Source organism: Lipotes vexillifer, unplaced genomic scaffold (assembly GCF_000442215.2).
Source record: "Lipotes vexillifer unplaced genomic scaffold, Lipotes_vexillifer_v1.1 scaffold298, whole genome shotgun sequence".
NCBI classification, from domain to species: Eukaryota; Metazoa; Chordata; class Mammalia; order Artiodactyla; family Lipotidae; genus Lipotes; species Lipotes vexillifer.
In genome coordinates, this window is record NW_006793272.1 from 1,491,435 (window position 1) to 1,499,345 (window position 7,911).

General features: G+C 37.3%; 1 pseudogene; it reads right to left on the bottom strand.

Annotated features, from left to right (window-relative positions):
* Positions 1–6,179: 6,179 nt before the first annotated feature.
* LOC103081815 (cAMP-regulated phosphoprotein 19 pseudogene) lies at positions 6,180–6,518 on the bottom strand (annotated as a pseudogene).
* Positions 6,519–7,911: the final 1,393 nt, after the last annotated feature.

The following is a 7,911-nucleotide window of genomic DNA, read 5'->3' on the forward strand; positions in this document are numbered from 1 at the left end:
GAAAGAATGCTCAACATCATTAATCATTAAAGAAATGCAAATAAAAACTACAGTGAGGTATCATCTCACACCGGTCAGAAAGGCCATCATCAAAAAATCTAGAAACAATAATTGCTGGAGAGGGTGTGGAGAAAAGAGTACCCTCTTGCACTGTTGGTGGGAATGTAAATTGATACAGCCACTATGGAGAACAGTATGGAGGTTCCTCAAAAAACTAAAAACAGAACTACCATACGACCCAGCAATCCCACTACTGGGCATATACCCTGAGAAAACCATAATTCAAAAAGAGTCATGTACCAAAATGTTCATTGCATCTCTATTTACAATAGCCAGGACATGGAAGCAACCTAAGTGTCCATCGACTGATGAATGGATAAAGAAGATGTGGCACATATATACAATGGAATATTACTCAGCCATAAAAAGAAATGAAATTGAGTTATTTGTAGTGAGGTGGATGGATCTAGAATCTTTCATACAGAGTAAAGTAAGTCAGAAAGAGAAAAACAAATACTGTATGCTAACACTTATATATGGAAACTTAAAAAAAAAAAGGTTCTGAAGAACCTAGGGGCAGGACAGGAATAAAGACGCAGACGTAGAGAATGGACTTGAGGACACGGGAAGGGGGAAGGGTAAGCTGGGACAAAGTGAGAGAGTGGCATGGACATATACACACTATCAAATGTAAAATAGATAGCTAGTGGGAAGCAGCTGCATAGCACAGGGAGATCAGCTCGGTGCTTTGTGACCACCTAGAGGGTTGGGATAGGGAGGGTGGGACAGAGACGCAAGAGGAAGGGGATATGGGGATATATGTATATGTATAACTGATTCACTTTGTTATAAAGCAGAAAGTAACACACCATTGTAAAGCAATTATACTCCAGTATAGATGTTAAAATAAATGATAAGCCCTGGAAACTACATAAATAAAAGAGAATCAAAACAAAGAATGCAATGGGTCTCTGTAATAGCATTATGGAACAGCAGAAGAGAAAAAAATGTGGCTTATAATATCAAACTAAAAGATTCTCACAAAACAATTCAAAATGAAAAAGAAATAGAAATTTTGATAAAGCAATTATAGATATGGAGATTAGGTCCAGAAGTTCAACATCCATTTAATGGGAATTCCAAAAGACCAGAAAGTATAGAGAAGAGGAAGTTAATAAATCAATAATAGAAGATAATTCCCCCAAAATGATAAAAGGCATTAGTCTTCAGATGTAAAGGTAAGTGCTAAACAAGGTAAACAAAGAAGACTTATATAAAATTCATTGTGGTGACATTTTACCACAGTGAATTAAAAAAAGGATTTTAAAAAAATTCCAAAAGCTTCCATAGAGAAGAAAAAAGCAACAAAACCCATAAAGTTAGTAGTTAAGGCCAAATAACTGTAGATACATAAGGTCAAAATATTTTTTTATAATTACTTAGAACTAAAATCTTGGGAGATATCAACTTGAGATACAATGGGAAAGAAATTGTAAAGTTGCAAAGGTTATTGTCTAAAACAGGGGGAATATATATATTCTAATGAAATTTAGACTTTAATTTATAAAAAAGGATATAAATGTGTATGTTGAGAACTAACCAGATCCATAGAAAGAGCATATTCACCTTTGAAAGTACAAGAAGAAAAATAAAAGAACAAATCAAATCATCAACCCAGATAAAAGGAAGAAAAGAAAAATGAAAGAAAAAAATGACAAATAAAAAACATAAAAAATGATAACAGTACTAAGGAAAAATGTACCAGTAATTACAATAAATATTAATAGGTTAAATTACTCTATTAGGGGAAGACCCTGTGAATGAAAAATTTTTTTAACTTTAAATAATTTCATAATTTAAATATTACAAAAAGTTCCATAACTAGTTAAATAATTCTGGTATAGCATTCACCCAGATTCCCCAAATGTTAACGTTTAAACCACTTTTATTTTCTGTCTCTAACTTTTCCCTGAAATGTTTAAGAGTAAGTTGCATACAGTATTTGTTTTTCTCTTTCTGACTTACTTCACTCTGTATGACAGTCTCTAGGTCCATCCACCTCACTACAAATAACCCAGTTTCGTTCCTTTTTATTGCTGAGTAATATTCCATTGTATATATGTGCCAGTATATGTGGAATCTAGAAAAAAAAATGGTCATGAAGAACCTAGGGGCAAGATGGGAATAAAGATGGAGACCTACTAGAGAATGGACTTGAGGATATGGGGAGGGGGAAAGGTAAGCTGGGACAAAGTGAGAGAGTTGCATGGACATATATACACTACCAAACATAAAATAGATGGCTAGTGGGAAGCAGCCACATAGCACAGGGAGATCAGCTCAGTGCTTTGTGACCACGTAGAAGGGTGGGATAGGGAGGGTGGGAGGGAGGGAGACGCAAGAGAGAAGAGACATGGGTACATGTTTATGTATAACTGATTCAATTTGTTATAAAGCAGAAACTAACACACCACTGTAAAGCAATTATACTCCAATAAAGATGTTAAAAAAAAAGAGTAAGTTGCAGATAGTATGCTCTTACACAGTTTTACAGTGTACCATCTTATTCGGACAATAGTGAAATTTAAATAAGGTCTGCAGGGGCTTCCCTGGTGGTGCAGTGTTTTTTTGTTTGTTTGTTTTTTTTGTTTGTTTTTTTTGCGGTACGCGGGCCTCTCACTGTTGTGGCCTCTCCCATCGCGGAGCACAGGCTCCGGACGCACAGGCCCAGCGGCCATGGCTCACGCGGCACGTGGGATCCTCCCAGACCAGGGCACGAACCCGTGTCCCCTGCATCGGCAGGCGGACTCTCAACCACTGCGCCACCAGGGAAGCCCGGTGGTGCAGTGTTTGGGAGTCCGCCTGCTGATGCAGGGGACATGGGTTTGGGAAGATCCCACATGCTGCAGAGCAACTGAGCCCATGCACCACAACTGTTGAGCCTGCGCTCTAGAGCCGGCGAGCCACAACTACTGAGCCTGCATGCTGCAACTACTGAGCCCGTGTGCCTAGAGCCTGTGCTCCACAACAAGATGGGCCACTGCAGTGAAAGGCCTGTGCACCTCAACAAAGAGTGGCCACTGCTCGCCGCAACTAGAGGAAGGCTGCATGTGGCAACGAAGACCCAACACAGCCAAATATAAATAAATAAAATTTTAAAATAAATAAATAAGGTCTGCATTGAGATAATAATATATCACTGATTATGGAATATTACTCAGCCATAAAAAGGAACGAAATTGGGTCATTTGTAGAGACATGGATGGACCTAGAGACTGTCATACAGGGTGAAGGAAGTCAGAAAGAGAAAAACAAATATCGTATATTAACACATACTTGTGGAATCTAGAAAAATGGTACAGATGAACTGGTTTGCAAGGCAGAAATAGAGACACAGATGTAGAGAACAAACGTATGGACACAAAGGAGGGAAAGTCAGGGGTTGTGGTGAGATGAATTGGGAGATTGGGATTGACATATATATGCTAATATGTATAAAATAGATAACTAATAAGAACCTGCTGTATAAAATAAATAAATAAAATTCAAAAAATATATATATCATTGACTGATAATTGTACTGTGGTTATGTAAAAGCATCCTGTCTGTAACTTATTGATATCTTCCCTGTGATTTCTTTGAGAACTTCTTTACTTTCAAATACCACAAGATGTTACAGAATCATCTTATATTTTACCTTCCCTAGAACTGGAATCAGTAATTTCTTTAAGGAAGCCTTATTCCTTCTTTGTAGAATCATATTTAGAAATCAAGAACTGGGCACTGGGTGTGCTCATTGGTACTAGAATATCGTTTGCTTCTATTACCTCTCAATGGACAAAACTAGGATATACATGCATGTTTACATACACACATCCATATTTCTGTATCTATCAATCTATCTTTCAAAAACCATGAATTAACACTGATTCTAATTCAAATCTAACTCCATGGGGTTTGTCCTAGGTTTCCCTCTTGTTCCCTTCTCCAACATTATGGACAGTATATTCACTTATTTGCTCAATCTCAGAATACATATATTAGCTGCAGAATTGCTAACCCATACAACTATGAAAATCAAACCTATCGGCAAAAGTACAATATTGGTTTCCAATTCCATCTTTATTCTTAATTTATGTTATAGCAACTTCAGTGTGTCATGGGGGAGCTCAGATATTGGTTCAAATGTTGAAACTCATAACAGTCATCTTTTTCTATAAAAAAAACACAACTGCATTATTCAAACAGGTGAGGAAATCTCAAGGCAAGGGGCAGGGTGCATGGCTCTCTGAGAGAAAGTCCAGAACTGAGAGAGAATGAATAACAGTGTGCAGGCTTTTTATAAGGAGAAAAGTCCCACTGGCACAGGAGTTAAAAGAGGCTCTTGTCCAATGCAAGATTTTAAAGAGGCAGCAAGAGGTTGCATGATCTTGTGAAATGGTCGGGGTGGGGGTGGGGGGCAAGCTTTACCAGAAGGCTGCAGGAGGTTACAAAGGCAGGAAATAAAACTCAGAAGTTGCTGGCTCTAAATCATACATCATCGGGAGTCCAAGTTTCTTTCCTAGGGTCTTCATAAGGTATATAGTCAAAATACTGTATTTCAGTTACTTAAGTCTTGGACTTCCTCTCTACATACACACACACACTTTGTTATTCACTATGTTATGTTATTCATTTGAAATAAAATTAGGTTCATTTGTTTCTGTTTGTATTACATTTTTCTTGCCGTGCCCCATCTTTGTTGATTTTATTTATTTTTCAGCATGTGAATATTAACACGGTTATAAAAGTCAGAACTATGCAAAAATGTATATTTAGAAAAGTATGATCACTCTTCCATATTTCTTCTACTCTTTTTCCATATCCCCTCCTTTCCACTTTGTTCCCAGCTACTCTTGTTCGTAACCAATCTCATTAGTTTCTAGCTTATCTTTTCATGTTTATTTTTTTCATATATATGCATGTATACCCATATATGTATAATGAGCACATACACATACCTATGTATATGTATACATGTCCATATACATACACAGTTGTTACATACTGATGATTTTCGTTTCAGGACTGACCTAGACCACAAACAAACAAAAAATATGGTGTCAGTCTAGGAACTTGGCCCAAAAGCCTTTTCACTCAACATAAGTTTTATCATCAAAACCACTTCTCCACGGAGATATGTATCCCAAAATGAAATGAAATATCCAAACTTTTAAAACTCATTTATAATCAAGTCCAGTGACATTACCATAGCTCTAGGTGCAAGCAAGTTTGTGTATGAAATCAACATCATCCACAAAAACAAATTCATCAAAAATAAAGAAGGTCCACAGGACTCAGGATCCAAGTTTCTTAAGACTCCTGATTCATAGATAAAAAGTCTTTGCAAATGGATTAAGAGAATCTGGAGAATCTAATATTTTTTGAGAGGTTGTGCAAAACTATTGTGTTTACAAAAATGGCACAAAAGTGAATTCAACAGTCAATGCACATGCACACTTCATTCACATCTTCAACAACAAAAGGTATTCTAACACTATGGACCTGAATAAGAATACTAACTTCAATAGTGGCTGTTATGCACTAGAGTCACATAAGTTGTACCAGAATGGGCAAATATTGCCCAAGAAAAATTCTACTGTTAAAGCTGAAACATATTTAAGGCCAATCAAGTTCAAGCACAGGATGCAAATCTTTTGGAGCCCCATCTCTTTGTGTTTGAAATATGTCACCTTTCTTCTAACTTGTGGCCTTAAACTTCTGCTTCACAAAGTCGAAAAGGAAAATACAGAAGAACTCAATACAATAGAGTTTATTTTAGATAAGAATAACATACAAAGCTATAATTAAGATGAATTAAAGAAAGCCAAAATATTAAAATTGTAAAACTTGCTTATTACTTGTTGGAACCAGCCCTACACTAGGAGTTGGGTAATACATACAATTCTTTTCAAGTAGATTACTTTACATTGCTCTAACATGTTCTTTTCATTAGTGCACTGCTAAGCTAATCAAAAACTCTACACATGTATATTATCTTACAATAGCAGCACACACTACAGCTACCTGCAAAGCCATCACTCTCAAATGACTGAGTGAAAGGAAATAAAAAGTGGAGAAGTAACATATTAAGAGGAAATAATGGGTATTAGAAGATTCATGCAGTTCAGCTCTTTTAATCAGTCAGCTGGCTTGCTAGCAACAAGAGATGGTTTCCGTTGAGGAAGGTCCTGTGGAATGGGAATGTGGTCACCAGTGACCTCTGTCTTATTTGGGGCTGTAGTAGGAAGTTGCTTGTTCTTCATTTTTGCTTTAGCCATGCTGTAATCCCCAGAATCAAAATCTTTTTGCCCTTTCTGCAATCATTTCCTTAAAAAATCTGAACCTCTGGGCTTTTGCCCCAGATGAGGATACCTTGTTTTTAATCTTGCTTCTTCAGCTTTCTCTGGACTAGTTACTTTATCTTCCATTTCCTTCTGCTTCTCCGTGGAGGCTGCCTCGGGGACTTCTGGGGACATACTTCTTGCTCCCTCTTACTCTGCTTCTCCAGCTCTGTGACATCCTGAGAATGTAATATTTTAGACCCAAATACCTCCCTTTGCTTGAACGCATCAAAAAATGATAGTCATTTTTTTATTGAAGTATAGTTGATTTACAATGTTGTGTTAATTACTGCTGTACAGCAAAGTGATTCACTTATATGTATATATACATTGTTTTTAAAGAATATTAAAAAAAGAATGTATACATCTTTTCATGTTTCTTTACACATGAAAGGTAGCATATTATTTTGCACTTTGCTTTCTTCACTTAACAATATATCCTGGAAATCACCCCATGTCAGTTCACAAAGTTCTTTCTCATTCTTTTTTTTTTTGCGGTATGCGGGCCTCTCACTGTTGTGGCCTCTCCCGTTGCGGAGCACAGGCTCTGGACGCGCAGGCTCAGTGGCCATAGCTCACGGGCCCAGCCGCTCCATGGCATGTGGGATCCTCCTGGACCGGGGCACGAACCCGCGTCCCCTGCATTGGCAGGTGGACTCTCAACCACTGTGCCACCAGGGAAGTCCTCTCATTCTTTTTTGCATCTGCATAGTATTCCACTGTGTGATGTACCATATTTTATTCAAGCAGTCTCCTGCATGAGCATTTAGTTTGTTTCCAGTATTTTGAAATTACAATGTTGTAATGAATAACCTTGTGCACATATATTTTTATCTTATTGTAGGTCTATTTTCAGGGTAAATTCCTAGGGATAGGATTACTTTACTAAAAGACAAATGCATATGTCTTACTTTTGTTAGACAGTTCCAAATCTCCCTCCAAAAGGATTCTACTACTTTACATTCCCACCAGTAATATATGAGAGTGACTTTCTCTACAGCCTTGCTAATAGAATGTGTTGGCATATTTTTCATTTTTACCATCAGATTGGAAAACTTAATTCATCTATACACTTATGTTTTGTTTATAAGAGACCTACTGAAATAAAAATTAAAAATTGAAAATAGAAGAAGATATGCTAGGCAAATGCTAAGAAAATAAAGCAAATGTATCAATATTAATATCATATAAAAGAGAATTCAAGGTGAATAAATTAATGGGACAAAGAGAGATACATTATGGTGGTTTTATCCCCAACAAGATGAAATAGTCATGAACCTTTAGGCATCTAACAAGAGAGCTTTGAAATATATAAGCAAAATGTAATAGAAATAAAAGCAGAAAGTTACAAAATCACTATCATGTTAGAAGAGTTTAGCATACTTTTTCCCATAGCGGAGCACAGGCTCCGGACACGCAGGCTCAGCGGCCATGGCTCACGGGCCCAGCCGCTCTGCGGCATGTGGGATCTTCCCGGAGCGGGACACGAACCCATGTCCCCTGCATCGGCAGGCGGACTCTCAACCAC